Here is a 17,075-nt window from a genome sequence, read left to right on the forward strand (position 1 = left end):
TCTTTGTATTGACAGGACAACTATTTGGTGTGTAAAAAGACCGTGAGGCTGTTGAACATCACATTTTTTTTGAGGTTGTAAAGTGAGTGAAATGGATATAGAGCCCATGTGTGTGAGAGTCAAGGGCTTACGGCCATACCACTCTGAACACGCCCGATCTCGTCTGATCTCGGAAGCTTAGCAGGGTCGGGCCTGGTTAGTACTTGGATGGAAGACCGCCTGGGAATACCAGGTGCTGTAAGCTTTTTTGTTTCATTGTGAGGAAAGGGCCGCTTTGAGTCTTTGGGGACCAGCATGAGCGAGCTTCCCTCACACACCTTTTCTTGAAGGGCCCTCTGCAGCTTTGGAATGGAATTTCATGCAGTGGTTAATTTGAAGAAGACAGATGGCAGATGCAGTACTTTTCTCTCGATGACATCAACATTCTTTTCTTTTATTGACAGGACACCGATTTGGCGTGTGAAAAGACCCTGAGGCTGTTGCGCATCACTTTTTTTCTGAGGTTGTAAATTGTGTGAAATGGATATAGAGCCCATGTGTGTCAGAGTCAACGGCTTACGGCCATACCACTCTGAACACGCCCGATCTTGTCTGATCTCGGAAGCTAAGCAGGGTCGGGCCTGGTTAGTACTTGGATGGGAGACCGCCTGGGAATACCAGGTGCTGTAAGCTTTTTTGTTTCATTGTGAGGAAAGGGCAGCTTTGAGTGTTTGGGGACCAGCATGAGCGAGCTTCCCTCACACACCTTTTCTTGAAGCGCCCTTCGCAGCTTTGGAATGGAATGTCATGCAGTGGTTAATTTGAAGAAGACAGATGGCAGATGCAGTACTTTTCTCTCGATGACATCAACATTCTTTTCTTTTATTGACAGGACACGTATTTGGCGTGTGAAAAGACCCTGAGGCTGTTGCGCATCACTTTTTTTCTGAGGTTTGTAAAGTGTGTGAAATGGATATATAGCCCATGTGTGTCAGAGTCAAGGGCTTACGGCCATACCACTCTGAACACGCCCGATCTCGTCTGATCTTGGAAGCTAAGCAGGGTCGAGCCTGGTTAGTACTTGGATGGGAGACCGCCTGGGAATTCCAGGTGCTGTAAGCTTTTTTGTTTCATTGTGAGGAAAGGGCAGCTTTGAGTGTTTGGGGACCAGCATGAGCGAGCTTCCCTCACACACCTTTTCTTGAAGTGCCCTCCACAGCTTTCGAATGGAATATCATGCAGTGTGTAATTTGAAGTAGACAGATTGCAGATGCAGTACTTTTCTCGAGATGACATCAACATTCTTTTCTTGATATTGACAGGACAACTATTTGGTGTGTAAAAAGACCGTGAGGCTGTTGCACATCACATTTTTTTTTGAGGTTGTAAAGTGAGTGAAATGGATTTAGAGCCCATGTGTGTGAGAGTCAAGGGCTTACGGCCATACCACTCTGAACACGCCCGATCTCGTCTGATCTCGGAAGCTAAGCAGGGTTGGGCCTGGTTAGTACTTGGATGGGAGACCGCCTGGGAATACCAGGTGCTGTAAGCTTTTTTGTTTCATTTTGAGGAAAGTGCAGCTTTGAGTGTTTGGGGACCAGCATGAGCGAGCTTCCCTCACACACCTTTTCTTGAAGTGCCCTCCACAGCTTTCGAATGGAATGTCATGCAGTGTGTAATTTGAAGTAGACAGATTGCAGATGCAGTACTTTTCTCTAGATGACATCAACATTTTTTTCTTTGTATTGACAGGACAACTATTTGGTGTGTAAAAAGACCGTGAGGCTGTTGAACATCACATTTTTTTTGAGGTTGTAAAGTGAGTGAAATGGATATAGAGCCCATGTGTGTGAGAGTCAAGGGCTTACGGCCATACCACTCTGAACACGCCCGATCTCGTCTGATCTCGGAAGCTTAGCAGGGTCGGGCCTGGTTAGTACTTGGATGGAAGACCGCCTGGGAATACCAGGTGCTGTAAGCTTTTTTGTTTCATTGTGAGGAAAGGGCCGCTTTGAGTCTTTGGGGACCAGCATGAGCGAGCTTCCCTCACACACCTTTTCTTGAAGGGCCCTCTGCAGCTTTGGAATGGAATTTCATGCAGTGGTTAATTTGAAGAAGACAGATGGCAGATGCAGTACTTTTCTCTCGATGACATCAACATTCTTTTCTTTTATTGACAGGACACCGATTTGGCGTGTGAAAAGACCCTGAGGCTGTTGCGCATCACTTTTTTTCTGAGGTTGTAAATTGTGTGAAATGGATATAGAGCCCATGTGTGTGAGAGTCAAGGGCTTACGGCCATACCACTCTGAACACGCCCGATCTCGTCTGATCTCGGAAGCTAAGCAGGGTCGGGCCTGGTTAGTACTTGGATGGGAGACCGCCTGGGAATACCAGGTGCTGTAAGCTTTTTTGTTTCATTGTGAGGAAAGGGCAGCTTTGAGTGTTTGGGGACCAGCATGAGCGAGCTTCCCTCACACACCTTTTCTTGAAGCGCCCTACACAGCTTTCCGATGGAATGTCATGCAGTGTGTAATTTGAAGTAGACAGATTGCAGATGCAGTACTTTTCTCTAGATGACATCAACATTCTTTTCTTTGTATTGACAGGACAACTATTTGGTGTGTAAAAAGACTGTGAGGCTGTTGCACATCACATTTTTTTTGAGGTTGTAAAGTGAGTGAAATGGATATAGAGCCCATGTGTGTGAGAGTCAAGGGCTTACGGCCATACCACTCTGAACACGCCCGATCTCGTCTGATCTCGGAAGCTTAGCAGGGTCGGGCCTGGTTAGTACTTGGATGGAAGACCGCCTGGGAATACCAGGTGCTGTAAGCTTTTTTGTTTGATTGTGAGGAAAGGGCCGCTTTGAGACTTTGGGGACCAGCATGAGCGAGCTTCCCTCACACACCTTTTCTTGAAGGGCCCTCTGCAGCTTTGGAATGGAATTTCATGCAGTGGTTAATTTGAAGAAGACAGATGGCAGATGCAGTACTTTTCTCTCAATGACATCAACATTCTTTTGTTTTATTGACAGGACACCGATTTGGCGTGTGAAAAGACCCTGAGACTGTTGCGCATAACTTTTTTTCTGAGGTTGTAAAGTGTGTGAAATGGATATAGAGCCCATGTGTGTGAGAGTCAAGAGCTTACGGCCATACCACTCTGAACACGCCTGATCTCGGAAGCTAAGCAGGGTTGGGCCTGGTTAGTACTTGGATGGGAGACCGCCTGGAAATACCAGGTGCTGTAAGCTTTTTTGTTTCATTGTGAGGAAAGTGCAGCTTTGAGTGTTTGGGGACCAGCATGAGCGAGCTTCCCTCACACACCTTTTCTTGAAGTGCCCTCCACAGCTTTCGAATGGAATGTCATGCAGTGTGTAATTTGAAGTAGACAGATTGCAGATGCAGTACTTTTCTCTAGATGACATCAACATTTTTTTCTTTGTATTGACAGGACAACTATTTGGTGTGTAAAAAGACCGTGAGGCTGTTGCACATCACATTTTTTTTGAGGTTGTAAAGTGAGTGAAATGGATATAGAGCCCATGTGTGTGAGAGTCAAGGGCTTACGGCCATACCACTCTGAACACGCCCGATCTCGTCTGATCTCGGAAGCTTAGCAGGGTCGGGCCTGGTTAGTACTTGGATGGAAGACCGCCTGGGAATACCAGGTGCTGTAAGCTTTTTTGTTTCATTGTGAGGAAAGGGCCGCTTTGAGTCTTTGGGGACCAGCATGAGCGAGCTTCCCTCACACACCTTTTCTTGAAGCGCCCTCCACAGCTTTGGAATGGAATGTCATGCAGTGGTTAATTTGAAGAAGACAGATGGCAGATGCAGTACTTTTCTCTAGATGACATCAACATTCTTTTCTGTTATTGACAGGACACCGATTTGGCGTGTGAAAAGACCCTGAGGCTGTTGCGCATCACTTTTTTTCTGAGGTTGTAAATTGTGTGAAATGGATATAGAGCCCATGTGTGTCAGAGTCAAAGGCTTATGGCCATACCACTCTGAACACGCCTGATCTCGGAAGCTAAGCAGGGTCGGGCCTGGTTAGTACTTGGATGGAAGACCGCCTGGGAATACCAGGTGCTGTAAGCTTTTTTATTTCTTTGTGAGGAAAGGGCAGCTTTGAGTCTTTGGGGACCAGCATGAGCGAGCTTCCCTCACACACCTTTTCTTGAAGCGCCCTCCACAGCTTTGGAATGGAATGTCATGCAGTGGTTAATTTGAAGTAGACAGATTGCAGATGCAGTACTTTTCTCTAGATGACATCAACATTCTTTTCTTTTATTGACAGGACACCTATTTGGCGTGTGAAAAGACCCTGAGGCTGTTGCACTTCACTTTTTTTCTGAGGTTGTAAATTGTGTGAAATGGATATAGAGCCCATGTGTGTCAGAGTCAAGGGCTTACGGCCATACCACTCTGAACACGCCCGATCTCGTCTGATCTCGGAAGCTAAGCAGGGTCGGGCCTGGTTAGTATTTGGATGGGAGACCGCCTGGGAATACCAGGTGCTGTAAGCTTTTTTGTTTCATTGTGAGGAAAGGGCAGCTTTGAGTGTTTGGGGACCAGCATGAGCGAACTTCCCTCACACACCTTTTCTTGAAGCGCCCTCCACAGCTTTCAAATGGAATGTCATGCAGTGTGTAATTTGAAGTAGACAGATTTCAGATGCAGTACTTTTCTCTAGATGACATCAACATTCTTTTCTTTGTATTGACAGGACAACTATTTGGTGTGTAAAAAGGCCTTGAGGCTGTTGCACATCACATTTTTTTTGAGGTTGTAAAGTGAGTGAAATGGATATGGAGCCCATGTGTGTGAGAGTCAAGGGCTTACGGCCATACCACTCTGAACACGCCCGATCTCGTCTGATCTCGGAAGCTTAGCAGGGTCGGGCCTGGTTAGTACTTGGATGGAAGACCGCCTGGGAATACCAGGTGCTGTAAGCTTTTTTGTTTCATTGTGAGGAAAGGGCCGCTTTGAGACTTTGGGGACCAGCATGAGCGAGCTTCCCTCACACACCTTTTCTTGAAGGGCCCTCTGCAGCTTTGGAATGGAATTTCATGCAGTGGTTAATTTGAAGAAGACAGATGGCAGATGCAGTACTTTTCTCTCGATGACATCAACATTCTTTTTTTTTATTGACAGGACACCAATTTGGCGTGTGAAAAGACCCTGAGGCTGTTGCGCATCACTTTTTTTCTGAGGTTGTAAAGTTTGTGAAATGGATATAGAGCCCATGTGTGTCAGAGTCAAAGGCTTATGGCCATACTACTCTGAACACGCCCGATCTCGTCTGATCTCGGAAGCTAAGCAGGGTCGGGCCTGGTTAGTACTTGGATGGAAGACTGCCTGGGAATACCAGGTGCTGTAAGCTTTTTTATTTCTTTGTGAGGAAAGGGCAGCTTTGAGTCTTTGGGGACCAGCATGAGCGAGCTTCCCTCACACACCTTTTCTTGAAGTGCCCTCCACAGCTTTCGAATGGAATGTCATGCAGTGTGTAATTTGAAGTAGACAGATTGCAGATGCAGTACTTTTCTCTAGATGACATCAACATTTTTTTCTTTGTATTGACAGGACAACTATTTGGTGTGTAAAAAGACCGTGAGGCTGTTGCACATCACATTTTTTTTGAGGTTGTAAAGTGAGTGAAATGGATATAGAGCCCATGTGTGTGAGAGTCAAGGGCTTACGGCCATACCACTCTGAACACGCCCGATCTCGTCTTATCTCGGAAGCTTAGCAGGGTCGGGCCTGGTTAGTACTTGGATGGAAGACCGCCTGGGAATACCAGGTGCTGTAAGCTTTTTTGTTTCATTGTGAGGAAAGGGCCGCTTTGAGTCTTTGGGGACCAGCATGAGCGAGCTTCCCTCACACACCTTTTCTTGAAGCGCCCTCTGCAGCTTTGGAATGGAATTTCATGCAGTGGTTAATTTGAAGAAGACAGATGGCAGATGCAGTACTTTTCTCTAGATGACATCAACATTCTTTTCTTTTATTGACAGGACACCGATTTGGCGTGTGAAAAGACCCTGAGGCTGTTGCGCATCACTTTTTTTCTGAGGTTGTAAATTGTGTGAAATGGATATAGAGCCCATGTGTGTCAGGGTCAAAGGCTTATGGCCATACTACTCTGAACACGACCGATCTCGTCTGATCTCGGAAGCCAAGCAGGGTCGGGCCTGGTTAGTACTTGGATGGAAGACCGCATGGGAATACCAGGTGCTGTAAGCTTTTTTATTTCTTTGTGAGGAAAGGGCAGCTTTGAGTCTTTGGGGACCAGCATGAGCGAGCTACCCTCACACACCTTTTCTTGAAGTGCCCTCCACAGCTTTCGAATGGAATGTCATGCAGTGTGTAATTTGAAGTAGACAGATTGCAGATGCAGTACTTTTCTCTAGATGACATCAACATTTTTTTCTTTGTATTGACAGGACACCTATTTGGTGTGTAAAAAGACCGTGAGGCTGTTGCACATCACATTTTTTTTGAGGTTGTAAAGTGAGTGAAATGGATATAGAGCCCATGTGTGTGAGAGTCAAGGGCTTACGGCCATACCACTCTGAACACGCCCGATCTCGTCTGATCTCGGAAGCTTAGCAGGGTCGGGCCTGGTTAGTACTTGGATGGAAGACCGCCTGGGAATACCAGGTGCTGTAAGCTTTTTTGTTTCATTGTGAGGAAAGGGCCGCTTTGAGTCTTTGGGGACCAGCATGAGCGAGCTTCCCTCACACACCTTTTCTTGAAGGGCCCTCTGCAGCTTTGGAATGGAATTTCATGCAGTGGTTAATTTGAAGAAGACAGATGGCAGATGCAGTACTTTTCTCTCGATGACATCAACATTCTTTTCTTTTTTTGACAGGACACGTATTTGGCGTGTTAAAAGACCCTGAGGCTGTTGCGCATCACTTTTTTTATGAGGTTGTAAATTGTGTGAAATGGATATAGAGCCCATGTGTGTGAGAGTCAAGGGCTTACGGCCATACCACTCTGAACACGCCCGATCTCGTCTGATCTCGGAAGCTAAGCAGGGTCGGGCCTGGTTAGTACTTGGATGGAAGACCGCCTGGGAATACCAGGTGCTGTAAGCTTTTTTATTTCTTTGTGAGGAAAGGGCAGCTTTGAGTGTTTGGGGACCAGCATGAGCGAGCTTCCCTCACACACCTTTTCTTGAAGCGCCCTCCACAGCTTTGGAATGGAATGTCATGCAGTGGTTAATTTGAAGTAGACAGATGGCAGATGCAGTACTTTTCTCTAGATGACATCAACATTCTTTTCTTTTATTGACAGGACACCTATTTGGCGTGTGAAATGACCCTGAGGCTGTTGCGCTTCACTTTTTTTCTGAGGTTGTAAATTGTGTGAAATGGATATAGAGCCCATGTGTGTCAGAGTCAAGGGCTTACGGCCATACCACTCTGAACACGCCCGATCTCGTCTGATCTCGGAAGCTAAGCAGGGTCGGGCCTGGTTAGTACTTGAATGGGAGACCGCCTGGGAATACCAGGTGCTGTAAGCTTTTTTGTTTCATTGTGAGGAAAGGGCAGCTTTGAGTGTTTGGGGACCAGCATGAGCGAGCTTCCCTCACACACCTTTTCTTGAAGCGCCCTACACAGCTTTCGGATGGAATGTCATGCAGTGTGTAATTTGAAGTAGACAGATTGCAGATGCAGTACTTTTCTCTAGATGACATCAACATTTTTTTCTTTGTATTGACAGGACAACTATTTGGTGTGTAAAAAGACCGTGAGGCTGTAGCACATCACATTTTTTTTAAGGTTGTAAAGTGAGTGAAATGGATATAGAGCCCATGTGTGTGAGAGTCAAGGGCTTACGGCCATACCACTCTGAACACGCCCGATCTCGTCTGATCTCGGAAGCTTAGCAGGGTCGGGCCTGGTTAGTACTTGGATGGAAGACCGCCTGGGAATACCAGGTGCTGAAAGCTTTTTTGTTTCATTGTGAGGAAAGGGCCGCTTTGAGTCTTTGGGGACCAGCATGAGCGAGCTTCCCTCACACACCTTTTCTTGAAGCGCCCTCTGCAGCTTTGGAATGGAATTTCATGCAGTGGTTAATTTGAAGAAGACAGATGGCAGATGCAGTACTTTTCTCTCGATGACATCAACATTCTTTTCTTTTATTGACAGGACACCGATTTGGTGTGTAAAAAGACCGTGAGGCTGTTGCGCATCACTTTTTTTCTGAGGTTGTAAATTGTGTGAAATGGATATAGAGCCCATGTGTGTGAGAGTCAAGGGCTTACGGCCATACCACTCTGAACACGCCCGATCTCGTCTGATCTCGGAAGCTTAGCAGGGTCGGGCCTGGTTAGTACTTGGATGGAAGACCGCCTGGGAATACCAGGTGCTGTAAGCTTTTTTGTTTCATTGTGAGGAAAGGGCCGCTTTGAGACTTTGGGGACCAGCATGAGCGAGCTTCCCTCACACACCTTTTCTTGAAGGGCCCTCTGCAGCTTTGGAATGGAATTTCATGCAGTGGTTAATTTGAAGAAGACAGATGGCAGATGCAGTACTTTTCTCTCGATGACATCAACATTCTTTTGTTTTATTGACAGGACACCGATTTGGCGTGTGAAAAGACCCTGAGGCTGTTGCGCATCACTTTTTTTCTGAGGTTGTAAAGTGTGTGAAATGGATATAGAGCCCATGTGTGTGAGAGTCAAGAGCTTACGGCCATACCACTCTGAACACGCCCGATCTCGTCTGATCTCGGAAGCTAAGCAGGGTTGGGCCTGGTTAGTACTTGGATGGGAGACCGCCTGGGAATACCAGGTGTTGTAAGCTTTTTTGTTTCATTGTGAGGAAAGGGCAGCTTTGAGTGTTTGGGGACCAGCATGAGCGAGCTTCCCTCACACACCTTTTCTTGAAGCGCCCTCCACAGCTTTGGAATGGAATGTCATGCAGTGGTTAATTTGAAGTAGACAGATGGCAGATGCAGTACTTTTCTCTAGATGACATCAACATTCTTTTCTGTTATTGACAGGACACCGATTTGGCGTGTGAAAAGACCCTGAGGCTGTTGCGCATCACTTTTTTTCTGAGGTTGTAAATTGTGTGAAATGGATATAGAGCCCATGTGTGTCAGAGTCAAAGGCTTATGGCCATACCACTCTGAACACGCCTGATCTCGTCTGATCTCGGAAGCTTAGCAGGGTCGGGCGTGGTTAGTACTTGGATGGAAGACCGCCTGGGAATACCAGGTGTTGTAAGCTTTTTTGTTTCATTGTGAGGAAAGGGCCGCTTTGAGTCTTTGGGGACCAGCATGAGCGAGCTTCCCTCACACACCTTTTCTTGAAGCGCCCTCTGCAGCTTTGGAATGGAATTTCATGCAGTGGTTAATTTGAAGAAGACAGATGGCAGATGCAGTACTTTTCTCTCAATGACATCAACATTCTTTTGTTTTATTGACAGGACACCGATTTGGCGTGTGAAAAGACCCTGAGGCTGTTGCGCATCACTTTTTTTCTGAGGTTGTAAAGTGTGTGAAATGGATATAGAGCCCATGTGTGTGAGAGTGAAGAGCTTACGGCCATACCACTCTGAACACGCCCGATCTCGTCTGATCTCGGAAGCTAAGCAGGGTTGGGCCTGGTTAGTACTTGGATGGGAGACCGCCTGGGAATACCAGGTGCTGAAAGCTTTTTTGTTTCATTGTGAGGAAAGTGCAGCTTTGAGTGTTTGGGGACCAGCATGAGCGAGCTTCCCTCACACACATTTTCTTGAAGCGCCCTCCACAGCTTTCGAATAGAATGTCATGCAGTGTGTAATTTGAAGTAGACAGATTGCAGATGCAGTACTTTTCTCTAGATGACATCAACATTTTTTTCTTTGTATTGACAGGACAACTATTTGGTGTGTAAAAAGACCGTGAGGCTGTTGCACATCACTTTTTTTCTGAGGTTGTAAATTGTGTGAAATGGATATAGAGCCCATGTGTGTCAGAGTCAAAGGCTTATGGCCATACTACTCTGAACACGCCCGATCCCTTCTGATCTCGGAAGCTAAGCAGGGTCGGGCCTGGTTAGTACTTGGATGGAAGACCGCCTGGGAATACCAGGTGCTGTAAGCTTTTTTATTTCTTTGTGAGGAAAGGGCAGCTTTGAGTCTTTGGGGACCAGCATGAGCGAGCTTCCCTCACACACCTTTTCTTGAAGTGCCCTCCACAGCTTTCGAATGGAATGTCATGCAGTGTGTAATTTGAAGTAGACAGATTGCAGATGCAGTACTTTTCTCTCGATGACATCAACATTTTTTTCTTTGTATTGACAGGACACCTATTTGACGTTTGAAAAGACCGTGAGGCTGTTGCACGTCACTTTTTTTCTGAGGTTGTAAAGTGTGTGAAATGGATATAGAGCCCATGTGTGTGAGAGTCAAGGGCTTACGGCCATACCACTCTGAACACGCCCGATCTCGGAAGCTTAGCAGGGTCGGGCCTGGTTAGTACTTGGATGGGAGACCGCCTGGGAATACCAGGTGCTGTAAGCTTTTTTGTTTCATTGTGAGGAAAGGGCCGCTTTGAGTCTTTGGGGACCAGCATGAGCGAGCTTCCCTCACACACCTTTTCTTGAAGCGCCCTCTGCAGCTTTGGAATGGAATTTCATGCAGTGGTTAATTTGAAGAAGACAGATGGCAGATGCAGTACTTTTCTCTCGATGACATCAACATTTTTTTCTTTTATTGACATGACACCGATTTGGCGTGTGAAAAGACCCTGAGGCTGTTGCGCATCACTTTTTTTCTGAGGTTGTAAATTGTGTGAAATGGATATAGAGCCCATGTGTGTCAGAGTCAAGGGCTTACGGCCATACCACTCTGAACACACCCGATCTCGTCTGATCTCGGAAGCTAAGCAGGGTCGGGCCTGGTTAGTACTTGGATGGAAGACCGCCTGGGAATACCAGGTGCTGTAAGCTTTTTTATTTCTTTGTGAGGAAAGGGCAGCTTTGAGTCTTTGGGGACCAGCATGAGCGAGCTTCCCTCACACACCTTTTCTTGAAGCGCCTTTCTGCAGCTTTGAAATGGAATGTCATGCAGCGTGTAATTTGAAGTAGACAGATGGCAGATGCACTACTTTTCTCTAGATGACATCAACATTCTTTTCTTTTATCGACAGGACACCTATTTGGCGTGTGAAAAGACCGTGAGGCTGTTGCATGTCACTTTTTTTCTAAGGTTGTAAAGTGAGTGAAATGGATATAGAGCCCAGGTGTGTAAGAGTCAAGGGCTTACGGCCATACCCCTCTGAACACGCCCGATCTCGTCTGATCTCGGAAGCTAAGCAGGGTCGGGCCTGGTTACTACTTGGATGGGAGACTGCCAGGCAGTCCCAGGTGCTGTAAGCTTTTTTGTTTCATTGTGAGGAAAGGGCAGCTTTGAGTGTTTTGGGGACCAGCATGAGCGAGCTTCCCTCACACACCTTTTCTTGAAGCGCCCTCCACAGCTTTCGAATGGAATGTCATGCAGCGTGTAATTTGAAGTAGACAGATTGCAGATGCAGTACTTTTCTCTAGATGACATCAACATTCTTTTCTTTGTATTGACAGGACAACTATTTGGTGTGTAAAAAGACCGTGAGGCTGTTGCACATCACATTTTTTTTGAGGTTGTAAAGTGAGTGAAATGGATATAGAGCCCATGTGTGTGAGAGTCAAGGGCTTACGGCCATACCACTCTGATCACGCCCGATCTCGTCTGATCTCGGAAGCTTAGCAGGGTCGGGCCTGGTTAGTACTTGGATGGAAGACCGCCTGGGAATACCAGGTGCTGTTAGCTTTTTTGTTTCATTGTGAGGAAAGGGCCGCTTTGAGACTTTGGGGACCAGCATGAGCGAGCTTCCCTCACACACCTTTTCTTGAAGCGCCCTCTGCAGCTTTGGAATGGAATTTCATGCAGTGGTTAATTTGAAGAAGACAGATGGCAGATGCAGTACTTTTCTCTCGATGACATCAACATTCTTTTCTTTTATTGACAGGACACCGATTTGGCGTGTGAAAAGACCCTGAGGCTGTTGCGCATCACTTTTTTTCTGAGGTTGTAAAGTGTGTGAAATGGATATAGAGCCCATGTGTGTCAGAGTCAAGGGCTTACGGCCATACCACTCTGAACACGCATGCGCCAATCAGACGGTACGCTGACAGCACGACACACGGAGGTCGCGGACTCCGCTTTTCCCATTTCTTTCGTTTTTTTCAGCCTTTTTCATTGTTCTTCCTTATTTTCCGTGCATTTTTGGTTCGTTTTTAGAGTGAACATTTTTTCCCCCCGACAGTTTTTATACTGATCGGGGGAGGTCAATTTGAGTTGTTTTTTTTCCTAATGGAAAACTTTCGGACGGACCAAATGGATTTGAACTCTGCAAACGGATTTCAGATTACGAGCATGGAAAACGGACTTGACATAAACGCACAAACAGGTGAAGAAAATGAAAAATGGTTGCTTGTTAAAAGAAACAATCAGAAACGAAACATGAAGAAGTCGGAAGGAAAACTGCCGGAGGGAAATGCGAGAGCGGCTTCCGCAGCGACAGCGGGGGAAAGACGGCGAGCAGCGGCTGATTCAGAGGAGATGAGCGCTGGAGCCGGTCCACAGGCAACGAGAGCTGGTGGCCTGAAGAACAGAGCTGAAGACGTGGTTCCGAGAAGACCTGGGCAGCGAGGAGCTACTGGAGAGGCGGCGGAGAGTGAGAGAGAATTGGCGGCGGAAAGAGATGCGGCGTCTGGTGGGGAAAGGCAGCTGCAGCAGCGACATGGAGCGGCGAAATCTGCGGGTGGCGACCACAAGTATGACAGAGAACTGACGGTCAGTGTCGAGGTAACTGGGCAGGATGAAGTCCCAGTTCTCGAATTAATGAGATGCATAAGAGCACTGTGTGGAGGTTTAATAGCCTGTAGGGCGACAGGGCCGCAGAAATATGAAATTACCATGTCACACATCAAAGGGAAAGAGAGAATCCTAGATGGTTTCAAAATTGGGGACAACACAGTGCATGTCAAAGATCTGTGTAATGATGAACTCATGGTTTCTTTTTTAAGCTTACCAGCTTACATCAGAGATGAGGAAATTTTACAAAAGCTAGAAGGGTGGGGAGTCTCAGCTGCATCAACTATAAGGAGGAGGATGTGGCCGGGTACGCAAATTGCTGATGGGACGCGGTTTCTCAAAGTAAAGTTTACAGATAAAGTCCAATCTCTGCCTTATTCAGCACGGTTTGACACAGCAATGGGACCGGAATATTTCAGGGTCATACATGATAGGCAGGCTAGGGTGTGTAGGATGTGCCTCCAGCCGGGGCACATCCTAAGGGACTGTCCTGAGTTCTCCTGCCATAAGTGTGGTGTCCAGGGGCATTATGCAAGGGAGTGCAACAGGAAACCTAATAAGATACAGAAATGTGAGGTGTGTTGGAACAAAATTGATGAATGTAATTGTAATTATAGTGATGAGGATATTGTGGTGGAATCTGGATCTGAGGAGCTGTACAGTGAGATGGAAGGTTTAAGTGAGGGAGGAACGGAGGATGAGGAGGAAGATGACGAGGTGGGTAGTGGCGCCGCCAAGCAGGCTGCTGGTGAGGGTTACGCCCCTCAGAGAACCCAGAGCCCTCCTAAAGTGGTGCAGAGCCCAGGCACAAGGCTTGGTTCAAGTCTGAATGACATGAGCACTGACTCAGGCCCACAGCAGAGAGGAAAGGATGGAGGAGGAAACGGGTCCGAAAAGGAGCCGGAGCCTTCTCAACTCCTGGAATCAATGGAGGTGGGGGATACCCCAAGAGAATTGCAGCCGGCGGCAGCCACATCCACCAGGGTACCTACCTTAAATGTGCCCTCCACCTTCCCTCCTCAGAGTAGATCAAACAGTGACTCGGAAATGGACTTTGCCACAATCAAAAATATTCGGAAAAAGCACACCTCAATAAAAGATGCTGCGATGAAGAAAAAACAGAAGAAAGAAGGAGGGAGAGGTAAAAAATCTTGAGGGAAAATTGGCTGTTTAAAGGTTTTTTTGGTCTGACCATGTTTCTGCTGCACTCCCTTAATGTCAATGGACTCCGCACTTATGGCAGGATGACCGCCATTTTACTTAAAAGCAAGTGTGACATTCTCTGCTTACAGGAGACAAGGTGGGAAGGGGATAGCGTGGCGGCAGCAAGCAAAATGTGGGAAGGAGATGTCTTTTTTAGCAACGGCACAAGTAAATCTTGTGGCGTAGCTATTTTAGTAAAAAAGACTATAAGTACCAATAGCAAGTTAATATATCATGACAAGAAAGGTAGAATACTTATTATAGATGTTTGCATAAACAATAGAACATACAGAATTGTTAACATATATGCCAGTAACTGTGAAAAGGAAAGGAAAATGTTTCTAAATAGTATAAGCAGATGGATAGATCATAGAACCATAATAATAGGAGATTTCAATATCGCATTAACTAAGGATGATATATCAATTAACAATGTATTCAAGAATGACACAAGCAGAACTGAGCTATATAATTTAATGAATATTCACAATTTGACAGATGTATGGAGAATTCACAACCCATTCAAGAAAGAGTACTCCAGAAGACAGGTTGTGCAGGGAAAAATGAAACAAGCCAGAATAGATTTATGTCTAGCGGCCCCTGAAGCAACAAAACAGATCAATAAAATACAATATAATTATAACGCATGGAGTGATCACGCAACAATTGAGTGTTACTTGGGTGCTGCAGGAGGTTTCAGGGGGGGAGGTACCTGGTGCCTCAACTCCAGCCTCCTGGCAGATTCAACTTACGTTAAAAAAATCACCAAACTGCTTGATTATGCAAAAATTGAAATGAAAATAGAAAATAATTTTATAGAAAAGTGGGAAATTCTAAAGCAAAGAATTAAAAGAAGTAGTATAAATTATAGTAAAGAGAAAAAGTGGAGAGAGGAGCTGGAAGAAAATCGACTAAGAAAATTAATCAATCATGAAATAGCATTATTTGATAAAGAACCTAACAGAAACACAGAAAACTATGAATTATATAAAGCAAAACTAGGAAACATAGAAAAAATAAAATGCAGAGGTGCAATGATAAGAAGCAGAGTTAAAAATTTAGTAGAAGGAGAAAAATGCACCGCATATTTTTTGGGGCTCGAAAAGCAAAAACAAAACAAAACTATAATAGAAAAAATCAACGATATAACTGGAAAAGAATATGACGATCAAGAAAATATACTAAGAGTAACTACAGAGTTTTATAAAGAATTATTTGATAATGGATATAGCAATAGCGAAGAGGTAGACAAGTTGTTATCAAATATCCAAACTAGTATTTCAGTGGAGGATAAGGAATGGTCTGATGCACAAATTACTATTAATGAGATAAAGACGGCAATAGATAGCTTAAATAAAAACAAAAGTCCAGGGGTAGATGGTTTAACAGCAGAATTTTATATTTGTTTCAAAGAGCAGATAGCTCCCCTGTTGCTGTCATTGTACCACTCAATGGAACGGGAACAGAGAACATCCAATACATTCACTGCAGGAATAATTTCACTTATCTACAAAAATAAAGGTTCAAAACAGGATATAACAAACTATAGACCAATAAGTTTACTCAATACAGATTACAAGATACTGACCAAAACACTGGCAAACAGGCTTAAACTTACAATAGGAACCATTATTGGTAATACACAGGCATACGGCATACCAGATAGAGACATCATAGATACGATCCTTACAATAAAGGATACCGTCAGGACAATGGCAGCACAGGGGGGGTATCTGCTCGGAATTGATTTGGAGAAAGCGTTCGACAGAGTAGAACATCTTTTCTTATATAAAACTTTAAAAAGATTTGGATACGGTGAAGGCTTTATTAGATGGATTAAATTATTATACGATAACGCATACAGTCAAATAAAGATAAATGGACAACTAACAGGAAAGATCAAATTAAAAAGATCGGTAAGGCAAGGATGCCCGCTTTCGGCTCTTTTATACAGTATTGTTGCTGAGCCACTAGCTTTAAGTATAATGAATGATAAGAATATTATAGGTATAAAAACATATAGAGACAAAGTCGTTAAAATAGCACAATTTGCGGATGATATCAATATAATGTTTAAAAATGAAGAAAATTTAAATTATATTATGGAATTCGGTAAAAATAGTTTAAAAAATAATTGGGGTTTTAGCACTAAAGAATACAGGAAAATACTGGGTGTATACATTGGTAAAAATGAAGGGGAAGCCAGGGACTTAGGGTGGAGAGAACTTGTAAAAAAGGTAGAAAATACACTTAATTTATGGAGAAGTAGGGGTTTAAGCCTGAGAGGAAAGGTAATTGTCATCAATGCCTTAATACTGTCAAAAATTAATCATGTTTTGGGGGCCTGTGAGCTACCGCAGTGGGCACTAAATTCGCTCAATGAAGCGATCTCCTCCTTCCTTTGGAGGGGAAAGGGAAATTCGATCGCTCATCGGGTGATAATTGCGAATAAAAGGGAGGGGGGATTAGGACTAATTGACATCAGTGCAAAAAAAGATGCACTCAGGGCCAAATTAGTTAGAAATTTTCTCGATTCGAACAGGCAGTACCCCTGGGAGGACACAATGGCGGGCTACCTGGCTGAGTACGGGGAGGGGGAGAAACTCCCTCTTTATCACCTCCTTCCTGGGAAAAGCCATGGCTCGCTACCGATGTTCTACCAGGAGGTGCTAGAGGCATGGGGCAAATTCCTGCCCCACCTCAGGCCTAAGTGCAGTCAGAAAAGTCATGTGCTGCAGTTACCTTTTCTCGAAAGCACCTTTTTCACACACAATGGTAGGACACTTAAATGCAGGGCACTTCAGCAACATAATAGAACAAGGGTCGGTCAAGTGGTGGGGGAAAGGGGTCTGTTCAGTCTCAGGAAAGTCACAACCCAACTCAAAAAAACAGGGACACCGTGCAGAAAGGATTACCTAAATGGACTAGGTAACAAAATCAACAGAAACATAACCTCACTGTGGAGAAACTTAATCATCACGGACAAATCGAGAGCAGACCCCGAACTCCCACCGCTTGAGCTTGTCACACAGTACACAGG

The 17,075-nt window shown here is 45.1% G+C and overlaps 2 long non-coding RNA genes, 22 other non-coding genes and 6 pseudogenes across 24 annotated transcripts in view; all 30 read left to right on the plus strand.

Annotated features, from left to right (window-relative positions):
* The window catches only part of LOC147262968 (uncharacterized), a 355,221-nt gene that overhangs the window by 209,778 nt on the left and 128,368 nt on the right, over positions 1 to 17,075 (plus strand). The window lies entirely within an intron of this gene.
* The window catches only part of LOC147263056 (uncharacterized), a 33,380-nt gene that overhangs the window by 6,006 nt on the left and 10,299 nt on the right, over positions 1 to 17,075 (plus strand). The window lies entirely within an intron of this gene.
* LOC147263067 (5S ribosomal RNA) lies at positions 126 to 244 on the plus strand. The gene has a single exon (XR_015113652.1). It is a non-coding gene; the product is annotated as a 5S ribosomal RNA (ribosomal RNA).
* LOC147263068 (5S ribosomal RNA) lies at positions 554 to 672 on the plus strand. Its single transcript, XR_015112955.1, has one exon. It is a non-coding gene; the product is annotated as a 5S ribosomal RNA (ribosomal RNA).
* Positions 983 to 1,101, plus strand: LOC147263069 (5S ribosomal RNA). Its single transcript, XR_015114444.1, has one exon. It is a non-coding gene; the product is annotated as a 5S ribosomal RNA (ribosomal RNA).
* Positions 1,413 to 1,531, plus strand: LOC147263070 (5S ribosomal RNA). Its single transcript, XR_015114186.1, has one exon. It is a non-coding gene; the product is annotated as a 5S ribosomal RNA (ribosomal RNA).
* LOC147263071 (5S ribosomal RNA) lies at positions 1,842 to 1,960 on the plus strand. The gene has a single exon (XR_015113653.1). It is a non-coding gene; the product is annotated as a 5S ribosomal RNA (ribosomal RNA).
* LOC147263072 (5S ribosomal RNA) lies at positions 2,270 to 2,388 on the plus strand. Its single transcript, XR_015113272.1, has one exon. It is a non-coding gene; the product is annotated as a 5S ribosomal RNA (ribosomal RNA).
* Positions 2,699 to 2,817, plus strand: LOC147263073 (5S ribosomal RNA). The gene has a single exon (XR_015113655.1). It is a non-coding gene; the product is annotated as a 5S ribosomal RNA (ribosomal RNA).
* LOC147263074 (5S ribosomal RNA) lies at positions 3,127 to 3,235 on the plus strand (annotated as a pseudogene).
* LOC147263075 (5S ribosomal RNA) lies at positions 3,546 to 3,664 on the plus strand. The gene has a single exon (XR_015113656.1). It is a non-coding gene; the product is annotated as a 5S ribosomal RNA (ribosomal RNA).
* On the plus strand, positions 3,974 to 4,082 carry LOC147263076 (5S ribosomal RNA; annotated as a pseudogene).
* Positions 4,392 to 4,510, plus strand: LOC147263077 (5S ribosomal RNA). Its single transcript, XR_015112752.1, has one exon. It is a non-coding gene; the product is annotated as a 5S ribosomal RNA (ribosomal RNA).
* LOC147263078 (5S ribosomal RNA) lies at positions 4,821 to 4,939 on the plus strand. Its single transcript, XR_015113657.1, has one exon. It is a non-coding gene; the product is annotated as a 5S ribosomal RNA (ribosomal RNA).
* On the plus strand, positions 5,249 to 5,367 carry LOC147263079 (5S ribosomal RNA). Its single transcript, XR_015114518.1, has one exon. It is a non-coding gene; the product is annotated as a 5S ribosomal RNA (ribosomal RNA).
* On the plus strand, positions 5,678 to 5,796 carry LOC147263080 (5S ribosomal RNA; annotated as a pseudogene).
* On the plus strand, positions 6,106 to 6,224 carry LOC147263081 (5S ribosomal RNA). The gene has a single exon (XR_015115319.1). It is a non-coding gene; the product is annotated as a 5S ribosomal RNA (ribosomal RNA).
* LOC147263082 (5S ribosomal RNA) lies at positions 6,535 to 6,653 on the plus strand. Its single transcript, XR_015113658.1, has one exon. It is a non-coding gene; the product is annotated as a 5S ribosomal RNA (ribosomal RNA).
* LOC147263083 (5S ribosomal RNA) lies at positions 6,963 to 7,081 on the plus strand. Its single transcript, XR_015115609.1, has one exon. It is a non-coding gene; the product is annotated as a 5S ribosomal RNA (ribosomal RNA).
* Positions 7,391 to 7,509, plus strand: LOC147263084 (5S ribosomal RNA). Its single transcript, XR_015115485.1, has one exon. It is a non-coding gene; the product is annotated as a 5S ribosomal RNA (ribosomal RNA).
* LOC147263085 (5S ribosomal RNA) lies at positions 7,820 to 7,938 on the plus strand. The gene has a single exon (XR_015115205.1). It is a non-coding gene; the product is annotated as a 5S ribosomal RNA (ribosomal RNA).
* Positions 8,248 to 8,366, plus strand: LOC147263086 (5S ribosomal RNA). Its single transcript, XR_015113659.1, has one exon. It is a non-coding gene; the product is annotated as a 5S ribosomal RNA (ribosomal RNA).
* On the plus strand, positions 8,676 to 8,794 carry LOC147263087 (5S ribosomal RNA). The gene has a single exon (XR_015115502.1). It is a non-coding gene; the product is annotated as a 5S ribosomal RNA (ribosomal RNA).
* Positions 9,104 to 9,222, plus strand: LOC147263088 (5S ribosomal RNA; annotated as a pseudogene).
* Positions 9,532 to 9,650, plus strand: LOC147263089 (5S ribosomal RNA). Its single transcript, XR_015112977.1, has one exon. It is a non-coding gene; the product is annotated as a 5S ribosomal RNA (ribosomal RNA).
* LOC147263090 (5S ribosomal RNA) lies at positions 9,961 to 10,079 on the plus strand. The gene has a single exon (XR_015113391.1). It is a non-coding gene; the product is annotated as a 5S ribosomal RNA (ribosomal RNA).
* On the plus strand, positions 10,390 to 10,498 carry LOC147263091 (5S ribosomal RNA; annotated as a pseudogene).
* Positions 10,808 to 10,926, plus strand: LOC147263092 (5S ribosomal RNA). The gene has a single exon (XR_015115153.1). It is a non-coding gene; the product is annotated as a 5S ribosomal RNA (ribosomal RNA).
* Positions 11,237 to 11,355, plus strand: LOC147263093 (5S ribosomal RNA; annotated as a pseudogene).
* Positions 11,667 to 11,785, plus strand: LOC147263094 (5S ribosomal RNA). Its single transcript, XR_015115121.1, has one exon. It is a non-coding gene; the product is annotated as a 5S ribosomal RNA (ribosomal RNA).

The sequence above is a fragment of the Aulostomus chinensis genome, chromosome 4, assembly GCF_037954235.1.
Source record: "Aulostomus chinensis isolate RoL2024-O1b breed Wild chromosome 4, RoL_Achi_v1.0, whole genome shotgun sequence".
Classification (NCBI taxonomy): Eukaryota; Metazoa; Chordata; class Actinopteri; order Syngnathiformes; family Aulostomidae; genus Aulostomus; species Aulostomus chinensis.